Source organism: Coregonus lavaretus, assembly GCF_964263955.1.
Source record: "Coregonus lavaretus genome assembly, chromosome: 17".
Classification (NCBI taxonomy): Eukaryota; Metazoa; Chordata; class Actinopteri; order Salmoniformes; family Salmonidae; genus Coregonus; species Coregonus lavaretus.
The window spans coordinates 19,338,924-19,357,081 of NC_140004.1; the positions used below are offsets into that span (position 1 = coordinate 19,338,924).

The 18,158-nt window shown below is 44.3% G+C and overlaps 1 pseudogene across 1 annotated transcript in view; it reads right to left on the reverse strand.

Annotated features, from left to right (window-relative positions):
* LOC311145062 (transmembrane protein 132C-like) overlaps positions 1 to 18,158 on the reverse strand; it is a 253,835-nt pseudogene that overhangs the window by 17,690 nt on the left and 217,987 nt on the right. Inside the window, exon 7 of the transcript in view lies at positions 5,519 to 5,727. The product of the transcript in view is annotated as a transmembrane protein 132C-like (transcript). The remainder of the gene's footprint in view (positions 1 to 5,518; positions 5,728 to 18,158) is intronic.

Sequence of the window (18,158 nt, forward strand, 5' to 3'; positions counted from 1 at the left end):
GATGCACCTGAGCTCAATTTCAAGTCTCATAGCAAAGGGTCTGAATACTTATGTAAATAAGGTATTTCTGCTTTTCATTTTTTATAAATTTGCAAAAAAATCTAAAAACCTGTTTTCGCTTTGTCATTATGGGGTATTGTGTGTAGATTGATGAAGGATTATATTATTTTTTTACATATTTTTTAAATAAGGCTGTAATGTAACAACATGTGGAAAAGGTCAAGGGGTCTGAATACTTTCCGAATGCACTGTAATAACTATCATATCAAAGTAAACTTGGAGTCACACGATAACATGTTGTGTGGTCCTCCCACTATGACTCGGGAAAGGATGCAGTTTATTAGGCTACAGATGAAATAAGTTATGATGAATTGATGATGAAAAAAATAATCTTGCTCTTTTGTCCATAATAATCTTATCATGTAGGCTATTCATGCACAGCCTTTTATCCACAACAAGTCAATTTGATGGAAACACATCTCTGATGGGAAAATGCGCATATAGTTTTTATGCAAATTTTAGAATATTCGCATGAAAATTCGTCGCCAATTGGATGGAAACCTAGCTAATAACGTACTTAATTGTTACCCAGAATTATTTGATATTGAGATAAAAACGGCTGCATTGGACCTGTAATCTAATAGGTAAATCCAACATGTAACAACCTGCATCTGAAAGAAATGTCTCCCTCCTCTTCATTCACTCTCATTCCCAGATTGAGCTTCGGAAGAGATGTTTGTGTCATGCTGATTTTCCACTGCCCCGTGGAAAATAGGTATTTTTGGCATTTTGGTGCATGTTGTTTTACTGTTACAAAGACATAATGAAGATAATTTGGAGAGAGATGGACGGAACTGCAGCTGCATTTTGTCTTCCAAGAAAATCTATTGCTTTTATGGTCTACATTTCTGAATAACATTAAAACACGGGTACACAATGTACTGTCAAAGGAGGCCAGTTAGTGTCATTGTTTTGGCAAGGTCAGCATTTGAGGATAATACACAAGCACTTACAGTACCAGTCAAAAGTTTGGACACACCTACTCATTCAAGGGTTTTTCTTAATTTTTACTATTTTCTACATTGTAGAATAATAGTGAAGACATTGAAATTCTTCAAATAGCCCTTTGTCTTGATGACAGCTTTGCACACTGTTGGCATTCTCTCAACCAGCTTCATGAGGTAGTCTTCTGGAATGCATTTCAATTAACAGGTGTGCCTTCTTAAAAGTTAATTTGTGGAATTTCTTTCCTTCTTAATGCGTTTGAGCCAATCAGTTGTGTTGTGACAAGGTAGGGGAGTATAGAGAATATAGCCCTATTTGGTAAAAGACCAAGTCCATATTATGGCAAGAACAGCTCAAATAAGCAAAGAGGAACAATAGTCCATCATTACTTTAACACATGAAGGTCAGTCAATACGGAACATTTCAAGAACTTTGAAAGTTTCTTCAAGTGCAGTCGCAAAAACCATCAAGTGCTATGATGAAACTGGCTCTCATGAGGACCGCCACAGGAATGGAAGAGCCAGAGTTACCTCTGCTGCAGAGGATAAGTTCATTAGAGTTACCAGCCTCAGAAATTGCAGCCCAAATAAATGCTTCACAGAGTTCAAGTAACAGACACATCTCAACATCAACTGTTCAGAGGAGACTGTGTTAATCAGGCCTTCATGGTCGAATCGAATTGAAAGAAACCACAACTAAAGGACACCAATAAGAAGAAGAGACTTGCTTGGGCCAAGAAACACGAGCAATGGACATTAGACCGGTGGAAATTTGTCCTGTGGTCTGGATAAGCATTTGGGGAAAACTTTGACATCTATTGTTATCTCCAAAGTTTTGGCATTTTCCATTCAGCCGCGAATCCGCCATAGAAATAGAAAGAATAAGATGAAGCTCTGGTAATATGGATAGCCTAACTATTGAACGGTTTGGATTAGAGACGCGTTTTTCTACATTATAATGAACACGGTGAAACCTTTGGTAGGCTACTGGTAGGCTATTCGGCTAAATTCAATTTAAAACTAAAACATTTCTCTCCGCCGTCAAGAAAGGGGCCACTAAAATGTTTTGCCAAGAGGTGGGGGCCCCCCAACTAGAAGCTAGAGCCGGCCCTGACTGTCACTCCCCCTCTCTCTCCTCTCTCTCTTTCTTTCTCTCTCTCCCCTGTGTCTGTGTGGAACACTTGGCAGCCAATCAGACGGAGGCAGGTCCCTTCTCTTGGTATTGTGGCTCTGAGTGGCCCCCTGCACTGTGGGTTCCTTGGACTGTGGACAGTGCCAGTGTCCGCTCTCGTCACTAGTCACACCTCTACTTTGCAAGGTCACGCCTGTTATTCCCTAATAAACAAAGATGGTCTGTATCCCAGTGGTCTGTCGGCAGCCATGCCAGACCGGACACACTCTCATTAACAACGACAACAGAAATGGGCTATCCCTGCCAAAAGAGGCATACCAACACACATTTGGAAAACAACGTCGCACACAACAAAACAAGCCCCCGCAAATCCAAACTACAGTGAGCTCCAAAAGTATTGGGACAGTGACACATTTTTTGTTGTTTTGGCTCTGTACTCCAGCACTTTGAATTTGAAATGATACAATGGCTATGAGGTTAAAGTGCAGACTGTCAGCTCTAATTTGAGGGTATTTTATCCATATCGGGTGAAACATTTAGAAATTACAGCACTTTTTGTACATAGTCCCCTCATGTTAGGGAACCAAAAGTATTGGAACAAATTCACTTATATGTGTATTAAAGTAGTCAAAAGTTTAGTATTTGGTCCCATATTCCTAACAAGCTATGATTACATCAAGCTTGTGATGCAATGTTGGATGCATTTGCTGTTTGTTTTGGTTGTGTTTCAGATTACTTTGTGCCCAATAGAAATGAATGGTAAATAATGTATTGTGTCATTTAGAATATGTTTCTAAACACTTCTACATTAATTTGGATGCTACCATGATTACGGATAGACCTGAATGAATCATGAATAATGATGAGTGAGAAAGTTACAAATGCACAAATATCATAACCCCAAGACATGCTAACCTCTTACCATTACAATAACATGGGATGTTAGCTTTTTGGGGGGTATGATATTTGTGCATCTGTAACTTTCTCACTCATCATTATTCACCATTCATTCAGGTCTATCTGTAATCATGTTAGCATCCAAATTAATGTAGAAGTATTTAGAAGCATATTCTATTCTTATTTACAGTAAAAGTGAATCCAAAATGACAATACATTATTTACCATTCATTTACCATTCATTCCCTCAAATGAATGCTGACAGTCTACACTTTAACCTCATAGTCATTGTCTCCTTTCAAATCCAAAGTGCTGGAGTACAGAGCCAAAACAACACAAAATGTGTCACTGTCCCAATACTTTTGGAGCTCACTGTATATGCCTCTCTGTCAGTCAGTGAAAAAGTTTAATGAGGTAACAGCTAATTATAAAGGAGCCAGAGGCCTTTATTACCAGGCTGGCAGGTGAGGGAGGGGACACGTTCCAGATCCACTAGTGAATATGTCCAGTACTAATTACAGTAGGTGGACCTGAGGTCTGCTCCCACCATTGGAATGTGAGACCAGCAGCACAAAGAGTGTGAGGCCAGCAGCATAAGGTGTTGGTGGATAAGGTGTTAGAGGAGACGAGGTCTCGCCCCGGTGGGAGATGTGTGACCTTCACACAAAGGTTCATACAAAGTGCAGAACAATATCATATGTTGAAAATAAGAGCTTTTGTGCATGCTCTTTCGATCATCCCCATTTTATATTGTCTGTCTACTTACCTGGCGAGGACTGCATGGGTGAAGAGTCTGTCTATGTGATTCTATGGAGGGGGACGAGGGACACAACATACAGTATCTCACAAAAGTGAGTACACCCCTCACATTTTTGTAAATATTTGAGTATATCTTTTCATGTGACAACACTGAAGAAATGACACGTTGCTACAATGTAAAGTAGTGAGTGTACAGCTTGTATAACAGTGTACATTTGCTGTCCCCTTAAAAAAAATAACTCAACACATAGCCATTAATGTCTAAACCGCTGGCAACAAAAGTGAGTACACCCCTAAGTGAAAATGTCCAAATTGGGCCCAATTAGCCATTTTCCCTCCCCGGTGTCATGTGACTCGTTAGTGTTACAAGGTCTCAGGTGTGAATGGGGAGCAGGTGTGTTAAATTTGGTGTCATCGCTCTCACACTCCCTCATACTGGTCACTGGAAGTTCAACATGGCACCTCATGGCAAAGAACTCTCTGAGGATCTGAAAAAAAGAATTGTTGCTCTACATAAAGATGGCCTGGGCTATAAGAAGATTGCCAAGACCCTGAAACTGAGCTGCAGCACGGTGGCCAAGACCATACAGCGGTTTAACAGGACAGGTTCCACTCAGAACAGGCCTCGCCATGGTCGACCAAAGAAGTTGAGTGCACGTGCTCAGCGTCATATCCAGAGGTTGTCTTTAGGAAATAGACGTATGAGTGCTGCCAGCATTGCTGCAGAGGTTGAAGGGGTGGGGGGTCAGCCTGTCAGTGCTCAGACCATACGCCGCACACTGCATCAAATTGGTCTGCATGGCTGTCGTCCCAGAAGGAAGCCTCTTCTAAAGATGATGCACAAGAAAGCCCGCAAACAGTTTGCTGAAGACAAGCAGACGAAGGACATGGATTACTGGAACCATGTCCTGTGGTCTGATGAGACCAAGATAAACTTATTTGGTTCAGATGGTGTCAAGCGTGTGTGGCGGCAACCAGGTGAGGAGTACAAAGACAAGTGTGTATTGCCTACAGTTAAGCATGGTGGTGGGAGTGTCATGGTCTGGGGCTGCATGAGTGCTGCCGGCACTGTGGAGCTACAGTTCATTGAGGGAACCATGAATGCCAACATGTACTGTGACATACTGAAGCAGAGCATGATCCCCTCCCTTCAGAGACTGGGCCACAGAGCAGTATTCCAACATGATAACGACCCCAAACACACCTCCAAGACGACCACTGCCTTGCTAAAGAAGCTGAGGGTATAGGTGATGGACTGGCAAAGCATGTCTCCAGACCTAAACCCTATTGAGCATCTGTGGGGCATCCTCAAACGGAAGGTGGAGGAGTGCAAGGTCTCTAACATCCACCAGCTCCGTGATGTCGTCATGGAGGAGTGGAAGAGGACTGCAGTGGCAACCTGTGAAGCTCTGGTGAACTCCATGCCCAAGAGGGTTAAGGCAGTGCTGGAAAATGATGGTGGCCACACAAAATATTGACACTTTGGTCCCAATTTGGACATTTTCACTTAGGGGTGTACTCACTTTTGTTGCCAGCGGTTTAGACATTAATGGCTGTGTGTTGTGTTATTTTGAGGGGACAGCAAATGTACACTGTTATACAAGCTGTACACTCACTACTTTACATTGTAGCAAAGTGTCATTTCTTCAGTGTTGTCACATGAAAAGATATACTCAAATATTTACAAAAATGTGAGGGGTGTTCTCACTTTTGTGAGATACTGTACCTTTGGCTGCTGGTCATGATGGGCACCCTCCATCCCTTGATCTGGCTGAGCTCTGTGTCAGACACCTCGATCTGGAGGGGCAGCCGTGGGATCCACACGTTCATCTCCAGCTGGGCACTCAGGTAGCTGTAGGTGAAGTTCACCATCATCCTCATCTTGCCCTTCATCTCCTTCCCGTTCACAAACACGTAGTCACACCTGTCTGACACCTGGACAGGAATAGGAGAGGAGGGGAGAGAAGCATGTGTAAGTATCACCTAAAGAGATCCCCAACCAAGCAGCCCCATCAGAACCAGACAAATCCAACTCAATGGACAAGGCTGGACACAAGCACGCATGTGGACACACACAACTTTATTTTCGTGACATTTTTGGACTTTTTGGGGAGTATAGATTTCTCAACATTAAAAATCTTATTTTCCCTAACCCTAACCCTAGCCCTTAACCTAACCTTAACCCTAACCCTAACCTTAACCCCCAAAACCCTAACCCTAACCTTAACCTTAACGCTAACCCTAACCTTAATCCCAAAACCTAACCCTTAAGCTTAAAATAGTATTTGAACAAATTCAGGACATGGAAAAAGTCCTGATTTAAAAAAAAAAGTTATTGTTTTCATACCTTGTCAGGACATTTGGGTCCTGATAAGGTAGGAGAACAAGTACACACACACACACTTTTCAAACTGTAATGTACTGTACTGTATTGTACTGTAGGTCGTCTTCTATCTTGACCCTACAATGAGATGCACTATAGGCCAATATGAGATGCACTACAGTGTTGTGTGTCCCTCTGATGCATTATTTATAGCGTTTGTCCTTTGAAAAATAAGATGAAAGCTTCACTGGCCATCCCTTTATTCCCAACTACAAAAGGAGAAAGGAGGAGGGCAGGGGCACATCTTAAATGTTTGGAGGGAGGGTTGCAATGCAGGCCCCTAGATGACCAATGCATCTGCCCAAGGCTACGTAGCACCAACAGATGGCAGCTAGAGAGAGGAAGGTCTCCACTGATAACATGAAAACTCAAAACCATCTGTTTTACAAATGGCCTTTCAGAGGAAATCACTGGGCCAATTGCATGACATTGAAAGAGGCAGGGCTTCACAGCTCGCCGTCGCTTTAGCTGGCTGACTCGCCCCTTCACTAGCAACTACTCTTTGATCCACACTCAGCCTCTATTTCTCAAAGCCTTATGATGAAGACAGTTTATCACCACAAATACAAAACACACACACACACACATAACCAAACAAAACCACAAAGGTCCTTCAGAGGGGTGGCCGGCAGCTACAGGAGTGCATCAAACACAAAAACACATGCACACACACACACCCACACACAAAGATTCTAAAAGCATATGGAGAAGGCAATTAATCTATTTTGAAACCAGATATTATGAGCTAATTCCCGTTAGCAGTTTACTACTTAAATGAGATGAATTTAGATTAAATCATACAATATTTTTTTCAATTTCAAAGTTGTTTCTTTACTGTTAGATATACAGTGCCTTGCAAAATTATTCATCCCCCTTGACGTTTTTCCTATTTTGTTGCATTACAACCTGTAATTTAAATTGATTTTTATGTGAATTTAATGTAATGGACATACACAAAATAGTCCAAATTGGTGAAGTGGAATGAAAAAAATAACTTCTTTCAAAAAATTCAAAAAAATAAATAACGTAAAAGTGGTGCGTGGATATGTATTCACCCCCTTTGCTATGAAGACCCTAAATAAGATCTGGTGCAACTAATTACCTTCAGAAGTCACATAATTAGTTACATAAAGTCCACCTGTGTGCAATCTAAGTGTCACATGATCTGTCACATGATCTCAGTATATATACACCTGTTCTGAAAGGCCCCAGAGTCTGCAAGACCACTATCCAAGGGGCACCACCAAGCAAGCGGCACCATGAAGACCAAGGAGCTCTCCAAACAGGTCAGGGACAAAGTTGTGGAGAAGTACAGAAACTTTGAACATCCCACGGAGCACCATTAAAGCACCATTAAATACATTATTAAAAAGTTTAAAGAATATGGCACCACAACAAACCTGCCAAGAGAGGGCCGCCCACCAAAACTCACGGACCAGGCAAGGAGGGCATTAATCAGAGAGGCAACAAAGAGACCAAAGATAACCCTGAAGGAGCTGCAAAGTTCCACAGCAGAGATTGGAGTATGGAGGTGGCAGCATCATGCTGGTGGTGGTGGCAGCATCATGCTGTGGGGATGTTTTTCATCGGCAGGGACTAGAAAACTGGTCAGAATTGAAGGAATGATGGACGGCGCTAAATACAGGGAAATTCTTGAGGGAAACCTGTTTCAGTCTTCCAGAGATTTGAGACTGGGACGGAGGTTCACCTTCCAGCAGGACAATGACCCTAAGCATACTGCTAAAGCAACATTCAAGTGGTTTAAGGAGAAACATTTAAACGTCTTGGAATGGCCTAGTCAAAGCCCAGACCTCAATCCAATTGAGAATATGTGGTATGACTTAAAGATTGCTGTACACCAGCGGAACCCATCCAACTTGAAGGAGCTGGAGCAGTTTTGCCTTGAAGAAAAAAATCCCAGTGGCTAGATGTGCCAAGCTTATACAGTGAGGGAAAAAAGTATTTGATCCTCTGCTGATTTTGTACGTTTGCCCACTGACAAAGAAATGATCCGTCTATAATTTTAATGGTAGGTTTATTTGAACAGTGAGAGACAGAATAACAACAAAAAAATCCAGAAATACGCATGTCAAAAATGTTATAAATTGATTTGCATTTTAATGAGGGAAATAAGTATTTGACCCCTCTGCAAAACATGACTTAGTACTTGGTGGCAAAACCCTTGTTGGCAATCACAGAGGTCAGACGTTTCTTGTAGTTGGCCACCAGGTTTGCACACATCTCAGGAGGGATTTTGTCCCACTCCTCTTTGCAGATCTTCTCCAAGTCATTAAGGTTTCGAGGCTGACGTTTGGCAACTCAAACCTTCAGCTCCCTCCACAGATTTTCTATGGGATTAAGGTCTGGAGACTGGCTAGGCCACTCCAGGACCTTAATGTGCTTCATCTTGAGCCACTCCTTTGTTGCCTTGGCCGTGTGTTTTGGGTCATTGTCATGCTGGAATACCCATCTTCAATGCCCTGGCTGTGGGAAGGAGGTTCTCACCCAAGATTTGACGGTACATGGCCCCGTCCATCGTCCCTTTGATGCGGTGAAGTTGTCCTGTCCCCTTAGCAGAAAAACACCCCCAAAGCATAATGTTTCCACCTCCATGTTTGACGGTGGGGATGGTGTTCTTGGGGTCATAGGCAGCATTACTCCTCCTCCAAACACGGCGAGTTGAGTTGATGCCAAAGAGTTCCATTTTGGTCTCATCTGACCACAACACTTTCACCCAGTTCTCCTCTGAATCATTCAGATGTTCATTGGCAAACTTCAGACGGGCATGTATATGTGCTTTCTTGAGTAGGGGGACCTTGCGGGCGCTGCATGATTTCAGTCCTTCACAGCGTAGTGTGTTACCAATTGGTGACTATGGTCCCAGCTGCCTTGAGATCATTGACAAGATCCTCCCGTGTAGTTCTGGGCTGATTCCTCACCGTTCTCATGATCATTGCAACTCCACGAGGTGAGATCTTGCATGGAGCCCCAGGCCAAGGGAGATTGACAGTGCTTTTGTGTTTCTTCCATTTGCGAATAATCGCACCAACTGTTGTCACCTTCTCACCAAGCTGCTTGGCGATGGTCTTGTAGCCCATTCCAGCCTTGTGTAGGTCTACAACCTTGTCCCTGACATCCTTGGAGAGCTCGTTGGTCTTGGCCATGATGGAGAGTTTGGAATCTGATTGATTGATTGCTTCTGTGGACAGGTGTCTTTTATACAGGTAACAAGCTGAGATTAGGAGCACTCCCTTTAAGTCAACCTCTGATATCAATGACTGCTTTACACTTCAATTCCCAAATGGATTTCTTTCCACTGGTTCTCTTTCAAATACTTGTTTTGATGTCTCACACTGGGATTCACTGATAGGCGGCTTCACTTCAGGAAGAACGAATCACAACGTCTGTTGGAGACAGACAGGTTGAGTGGCGAATAAGGTGAGCCCCTCCCTTTTAATAAGGTGTCACTCGTCCTGCCCTCTGGTTATTCTCTCTCTCTTCCTTGCGAAGATCACTACACTTAAAGCTCTCCTCAGCACGACTTGATCACTGTCTTCCTGCTCAACTGTTCTCAAGCGAACCACAAGGTTAACACTGCCGAAAGTAGAACCTCAGCTCTTGTCTTTTTGTGTAGAACAACTGACGAAAGGAAAGTTAGCTCTTTTGCTTTTTATACTCACTAATTATTCTGTCGTAGCTAGCATCACATGGCTAGCTACTGAGACTTGGCTAGCTAACCTGGCTAGCTTGCTGAAAGGCCAGCTATACCACCAAATTCGCTTTTATACCTGGCCAGACGGTAGAATTGCTAACTCTCCTCTCTCGTTTAGTGCAACCCACGTCCCCTTGTGTCATGTTGACTAGACTGACTGTCCTATCTTTACAGTTGGAAGGTCGAGAGAAACTCTTTGATCGTCGAGAGACTAAGAAAGAACACGCTTTCTCTGGCTAGCACTGTGCTAAATAGCTAGGCTATTAACCCATGAGCGAACGCTAGCTAGCTTATGCTTTACCCAAGGCCATTCTCTCATTTAATACAACCTACGTTCACTCGTTTGTGTTGACTAGACTGACCGGTTTAGCCTATTCTACCCGAAGATGAGTACTCACGTAGTTCCCTTCGGCTAGCACTGTGCTAGCTTTAGCATGCCTTTAGCCCACAAGCTGGTTGCTAGCTAGCTAACGACTACACTAGATCCACGGCTCGATGATGCTGGGAAACCAGCTACTACTAGCTCTTCCACCTACGATGGAATTGTCAGCTTACTCTCTCGTTTAGTACATCTAACTTTCACTCGTTTTGTTGGCTAAACAGACCAGTTATACCTCACTGTGCTATGGTCAATAGAGACTCTCAGGACGGAAGAAGCAACACTATTCACGCTGTTCCCTTTGGCTAGCACTGTGCTAGCTTTAGCATGCCTTTAGCCCACAAGCTAGTTGCAAGCTAGCTAATGACTACACTAGCTCCACGGCTATAGTGTTTATACACAGTGCTCACTTCATTAGCCACGAGGCATCTAATAAGATAGCTCATGCCTGTGAAGTCTAATTTGCAGCAGGCTCTACTGGGTTAGCAGCCACTTTTCCACAAATTAGGGATGTAGGGCAGGTAACATTTGCTTGACCGCGGCCCAACCTGACTATGCATTCAACAAATTATGATCACTGCTACCCCACCTGAGGGTGAACCAGGCCAGGCACTCGAACCCCCTCGCTTTTGAGCTGGTGGCTCGATGATGCTGGGAAGCAAGCTGCATCTGGCTCTTCCACCAACAATGGAATTGCCAGCTTGCTATGGTCAATAGAGACTCTCAGGACCGAAGAAGCATAGCTATTCCCATGTTTTTCTTTGGCTAACGCAGTGCTAGCTATAGCTAGGCTATTAGCCCACTGGGTGAACACTAGGTAGCTAACACAAAAGTATCATGGCTATGCGCCGACTAGCACATGCATAAACCTGTTAGCAATACTTTTTTCCCCAGAGGTATTATGGGTCCTCGTACCCCATGGGAAACAAACATGCTCAGGCAGCCCTCGAACAAGTCCTGCAAGTTTTGTAAGGTTTTACCAAGTACCGGCCCGTGCTAGCTTAAGCTACGCTACTAGCCCTCACGCGAACGCTAGTTAGCTTATCACCGTCTAGCTATTGTTAGCTTAGCTCCCATATTTAGTTCACCAAGAATTAAGTTGCTTTGTGCCTACTAACTGAACCAGTCCCACCATGAGGTGATCTGGTCTATGAGACAGCCTTAAACAGGTTAGCTAACGTACCAAGGCTGGCTGTACCACTGCTAAACTAGGCTAGGCGAAACTCTCAAGTCTCCTACCTCAGCTAGCACAGCGCTAGCTAAGCTCTCTTGCATAGTTCACATAACATTCAGCCGTTTTTGTGCTTACTTACTTAACTGGCCCCACCTACGAGGTTTTCCGGTCCAAGAGACTCAAAAACCAGGTCAGCTACTGCATCAAGGCTAGCCTTGACAACACCTGCCCCGCAGAACCAAGAGTCTTCATGTATATTTTTTGTAGCTGTCTATTTACCACCCCAAACTGATGCTGGCACTAAGACCGCAATCAACGAGCTGTATATGGCCATAAGCAAAATAGGAAACTGCTCACCCAGAGGCAGCACAAATAGTGGCCGGTGATTTTAATGCAGGAAAACTGAAATCCGTCTTATCTAATTTCTACCAGCATGTCACCTGTAAAACTAGAGATGAAAAAACTCTAGATCACCTTTACTCCACACACAGAGATGCATACAAAGCTCTCCCTCGCTCTCCATTTGGCAAAAATGACCATAACTCTATCCTCCTGAGTCCTGTTACAAGTAAAAACTCAAACAGGAAGTACAAGTGATGCGCTCAATACGGAAGTGGTCCGATGAAGCGGATGCTAAGCTACAGGACTGTTTCGCTAGCACAGACTGGAATATGTTCCGGGATTCATCCGATAACATTGAGGAATTTATCGAACATCGACTTTGTCGTCCCCACAGTGACCATACATCCATACCCCAACTAGAAGCCATGGATTACAGGCAACATCGGCACTGAGCTAAATGCTACAGCTGCCACTTTCAAGGAGTGGGACACTAATCCGGATGCTTATAAGAGATCCCGCTATGACCTCCGACGAGCCATTAAACAGGCAACGGGTCAATACAGGACTAAGATCGAATCCTACTACGCCAGCTCTGATGCTCAACGGATGTGCCAGGGCTAGCAAACTATCATGGATTACAAAGGGAAACCAAGCCGCAAACAGACGAGCTAAATGCCTTCAATGCTCGCTTCGAGGCAAGCAACACTGAACCATACATGACGGCACCAGCTGTTCCGGGCGACTGTGTGATCTCGCCCTCCGTAGCCGATGTGAGTAAGAGCTTTAAACAGGTTAACATTCGCAAGGCCGTGGGGCCAGATGGAATACTAGGAAGCATACTCGGAGCATGCGCTGACCAGCTGGCAAGTGTCCTCACTGACATGTTCAACCTCTCCCTGACCCGGTCTGTAGTATAGTTGAAGTCCGAAGTTTACATACACCTTAGCCAAATACATTTAAACTCAGTTTTTCACAATTCCTGACATTTAATCCTTGTAAGAATTCCCTGTCTTAGGTCAGTTAGTATTTTGAGCATTGCCTTTAAATTGTTTAACTTGGGTCAAACGTTTCGGGTAGCCTTCCACAAGCTTCCCACAAAAAGTTGGGTGAATTTTGGACCATTCCTCCTGACAGAGCTGGTGTGACTGAGTCAGGTTTGTAGGCTTTTTCAGTTCTGCCCACACATTTTCTATAGGATTGAGGTCAGGGCTTTGTGTTGGCCACTCCAATACCTTGACTTTGTTGTCCTTAAGCCATTTTGCCACAACTTTGGAAGTATGCTTGGGGTCATTGTCCATTTGGAAGACCCATTTGCGACCAAGCTTTAACTTCCTGACTGATGTCTTGAGATGTTGCTTCAATATATCCACATCATTTTCCTTCCTCATGATGCCATCTATTTTGTGAAGTGCACCAGTCCCTCCTGCAGCAAAGCACCCCCACAGCATGATGCTGCCACCCCCGTGCTTCACGGTTGGGATGGTGTTCTTCGGCTTGCAAGCATCCCCCTTTTTCCTCCGAACATAACAATGGTCATTATGGCCAAACAGTTCTATTTTTGTTTAATCAGACCAGAGGACATTTCTCCAAAATGATCTTTGTCCCCATGTGCAGTTGCAAACCATAGTCTGGCTTTTTTATGGCGGTTTTGGAGCAGTGGCTTCTTCCTTGCTGAGCGGCCTTTCAGGTTATGTCGATATAGGACTCGTTTTACTGTGGATATAGATACTTTGTACCTGTTTCCTCCAGTGTCTTCACAAGGTCCTTTGCTGTTGTTCTGGGATTGATTTGTACTTTTTTTGCACCAAAGTACATTCATCTCTAGGAGACAGAACGCGTCTCCTTCCTGAGCAGTATGACGCCTGCATGGTCCCATGGTGTTTATACTTGCATACTATTGTTTGTAAAGATGAACGTGGTACCTTCAGGCGTTTGGATATTGCTCCCAAGGATGAACCAGACTTGTGGAGGTCTACAATTTATTTCTGAGGTCTTGGCTGTTTTCTTTTGATTTTCCCATGATGTCAAGCAAAGGAGGCACTGAGTTTGAAGGTAGGCCTTGAAATAAATCCACACGATTTACCAAAACTATAGTTTGTTAACAAGAAATTTGTGGAGTGGTTGAAAAACGAGTTTTAATGACTCCAACCTAAGTGTATGTAAACTTCCGACTTCAACTGTACCAACATGTTTTAAGCAGACAACCATAGTCCCTGTTTCCAAGAATACCAAGGTAACCTGCTTAAATGACTATCGCCCTGTAGCACTAACATTTATAGCCATGAAATGCTTTGAAAGGCTGGTCATGGCTCACATCAACACCATCATCCCAGACACCCTGGACCCACTCCAGTTCACATACTGCCCCAACAGATCCACAGATGATGCAACCTCTATTGCACTCCACACTGCCCTGACCCACCTGGACAATACAATAACTATGTAAGAATGCTGTTCATTGACTGCAGCCCAGCATTCAACACCATAGTCCCCTCCAAGCTCATCACCAAGCTCAGGACCCTGGGACTGAACATCTCCCTCTGCAACTGGATCATAGACTTCCTGACGGGCCGCCCCCAGGCAGTAGGGGTAGGCAACAACTAGGGGTGTAACGGTACACATATTCGTTGATAAACCAGAATTGGAGGATCCTCCATTATCATTTAAATCTCCAGTTTAGGAACATTTTGGCTTCCCAGTAGATTACAATAGAGATTGACAAAGAGTTGTGGACAAAACGTTAACAGTATGTCGTCACGCTCAACAAGAATAGCCTATGCAGTTAGCAACACCTCAAATATGTTGACACATTTATGCCGACATCACCCCAGTATACCGGAGCAAGACGGAAACGCAAAGAAACAACAAGACAACATTGTCTCCCCTCTGCAATCAAGCAGCCCTTGGCAGCTGATTCTGACTGGGCCAAAGAAATTACAAGAGCGATAGGTAGGCTATGTTTATATTTTTACAGTCTTTGGATTATAGCCGCGGATATGCGCCCATTCTCGGTGGTTGAGAATAGGGGTTTCAGCACCTCGTGAAAGTGCTCGAGCCATGTTAGGAACTTCCCTCTTGCACCCATTTCAGCAAACAAGTAGTACCCGCTCTATATAAGCAAACCAAAGTCTAAGTTTTCAATGATTTGCCCAATGCACCCTGTGTTGCGCTTGCTTAACAGTGACAGCCCATCACATTACCCCGGAGTGGGAGATATTCCAAAGATTTTTATAACCAACCCAAGATAGACCACAGCCTGTCGTTTACAATGGGAGCTAATTAATCATAGTGGGCAGAACAAGCAATGAAGTGGGCAGAGCCAAGCACGAGCTAGCGAGATCCTATTGGCGCATTCTAGCATAGATTTGCATATTTCCGTTAGGGAACACCTACCCTATAAAGTGCACGTGTGCAATAACTAAATTTGCCCTCGCACTCCTTCTAAACAATGCATTCATATTTATTTTTTGGCCAAAGGGTAAAGTCTACACAACATAGTCCACTCCATAATATATTCTAGTTTTGGAAACAGAAAACTGTATTGAGATCAATGAGAAAATTAGCAGAATGTCGGCCAAAATCGATCTTGCTCAATCTTCTCCCACTGCCAGCTATTGGGGTTCCTCTTATCAGCATATTTGGTGATGAGTGGAAACACCAACCGGATGCTTCAGATTTATACCTCTGGTGAAACATCTGGCTCATTGTTCTATCTGTGGATGTACCACGCTACAGAATAGCCCGCACTATGTCATGGTGCACATACAACTGGGGGGAAATCAACTTGAACAGCCCTCAAACTGGTAATTACTAGTGGGAAACTTGTCTATCATCCTGAGCACCCTCCCCCTACATGGTGATCTGTGACGTCACCTACTAAGGACATGGCCTTTATAACAGCATTTCCAGGCAGTTAAATGCAACAACAAAACATTATTTATAAAAAGCAATCTATAATGTGGTTTTTAAACTCTAAAATTTGTTTACAAGCATGCTAGCTGTACTTTTAGTTTATGGTTGACACAGCTTGTTGGCCATTAGCCAATCGGCATTTCTCAACGTGTTCAAATCACATGGATGCATCAAACTGGTATTTACGACTTCATAACTGGTAAATTCCCACCTCCCAAATGCAGCATCAAAGTGGAAACTTGAGAGGCCCAATATAACAATCCAGTCACAACAGACAATGCAAGGAACATTTTGAATGCTGAATATTATAAATGACATTGAGAATTTTCCCACTGTACCGAAACTGAAACCCCAAAACCGCAATATGTACCGAACCATTGGTTTGGTGAACCGTTACACCCCTAGGAACAACACATTCGCCACGCTGACCATCAACACGGGGGCCCCTCAGGGGTGTGTGCTCAGTCCCCTCCTGTACTCCCTGTCCACCCATGACTGCATGGCCAGGCACGACTCCAACACCATCATTAAGTTTGCCGATGACACAACAGTCGTAGGCCTGATCACCGACAACGACAAGACAGCCTATAGGGAGGAGGTCAGAGACCTGGCCGTGTGGTGCCAGGACAACAACCTCTCCCTCAACGTGATCAAGACAAAGGAGATGATTGTGGACTACAGGAAAAAGAAGAGGACCGAGCACGCCCCCATTCTCATCGACGGGTCTGTAGTGGAGCAGGTTGAGAGCTTCAAGTTCCTTGGTGTCCACATCACCAACAAACTAACATGGTCCAAGCACACCAAGACAGTCGTAAAGAGGGCACGACAAAACCTATTCTCCCTAAGGAGTCTGAAAAGATTTGGCATGGGTACTCAGATCCTCAAAAGGTTCTACAGCTGCACCATCGAGAGCATCCTGACTGGTTGCATCATTGCCTGGTATGGCAACTGCTCGGCCTCCGACCACGAGGCACTACAGAGGGTAGTGCGTATGGCCCAGTACATTACTGGGGCCAAGCTTCCTGCCATCCAGGACCTCTATACCAGGCGGTGTCAGAGGAAGGGGCTAAAAATTGTCAAAGACTCCAGCCACCCTAGTCATAGACTGTTCTCTCTGCTACCGCACGGCAAGCGGTACCGGAGCGCCAAGTCTAGGTCCAAGAGGCTTCTAAACAGCTTCTACCCCCAAGCCATAAGACTCCTGAACATCTAATCAAATGGCTACCCAGACTATTTACACTGCCCCCCCCACCCCATCCTTTTTACGCTGCTGCTACTCTGTTAATTATTTATGCATAATCACTTTAACTCTACCCACATGTACGTATTACTTCAACTATCTCAACTAGCCGGTGCCCCCGCACATTGACTCTGCACCGGTACCCCCCTGTATATATAGCCTCCCTACTGTTATTTTATTTTACTTCTGCTCTTTTTTTCTCAACACTTTGCACACACGCATTGCAAATAGTCTGGGTGCTAGTCTGTTTATTATCTATGCATAGTCACTTTAATAACTCTACCTACATGTACATATTACCTCAATTACCTTGACTAACCGGTACCCCGCACATTGACTCGGTACTGGTACCCCCTGTATATAGCCTCGCTATTGTTATTTTTACTGCTGCTCTTTAATTATTTGTTATTTTTATTTCGTATTATTCTATATTGTATTTTCTTGTGATTTTTTGGGGTATTCTTTCTTAAAACTGCATTGTTGGTTAAGGGCTTGTAATTAAGCATTTCACTGTAGGGTCTACACCTGTTGTATTTGGCGCATGTGACAAATAAAAACACCATCATCAAGTTTGCTGATGACACGACGGTGGTAGGACTGATCATCGACAACGATGAGGCAGTCTATAGGGAGAAGGTCAGAGACCTGGCAGTGTGGTGCCAGGACACAATCTCTCCCTTAACGTCAGGAAGACAAAGGAGCTGATCGAAGACTACAGGAAACGGAGAGGCGAGCACGCCCCCATCCACATTGATGGGGCTGTAGTGGAGTGGGTCGAGAGCTTCAGGTTCCTTAGTGTCCACATCACTAAGGAATTAACATGGTCCACACACACCCACACAGTTGTGAAGTGGGCACGACAGCGCCTCTTCTCCCTCGGGAGGCTGAAAAGATTTGGCATGGGCCCTCAGATCCTCAAAACGTTTTACAGGTGCAACATTGACAGCATCTAGACTGGCTGCATCACCACTTGGTATGGCAAATGCAAAGGCACCCGACTGCAAGGCGCCACAGAGAGTGGTGAGTACGGCCCAGTACATCACTGGGGCCGAGCTCCCTGCCATCTAGGACCTCTATACCAGGCTGTGTTAGAGGAAGGCCCAAGAATATTGTCAAAGACTCCAACCACCCAAGCCATTGACCAGGGGTATTCAACTCTTACCCTACGGTGTCTGGAGCCTGCTGGTTTTCTGTTCTATCTGATCATTAATTGCACCCACCTGC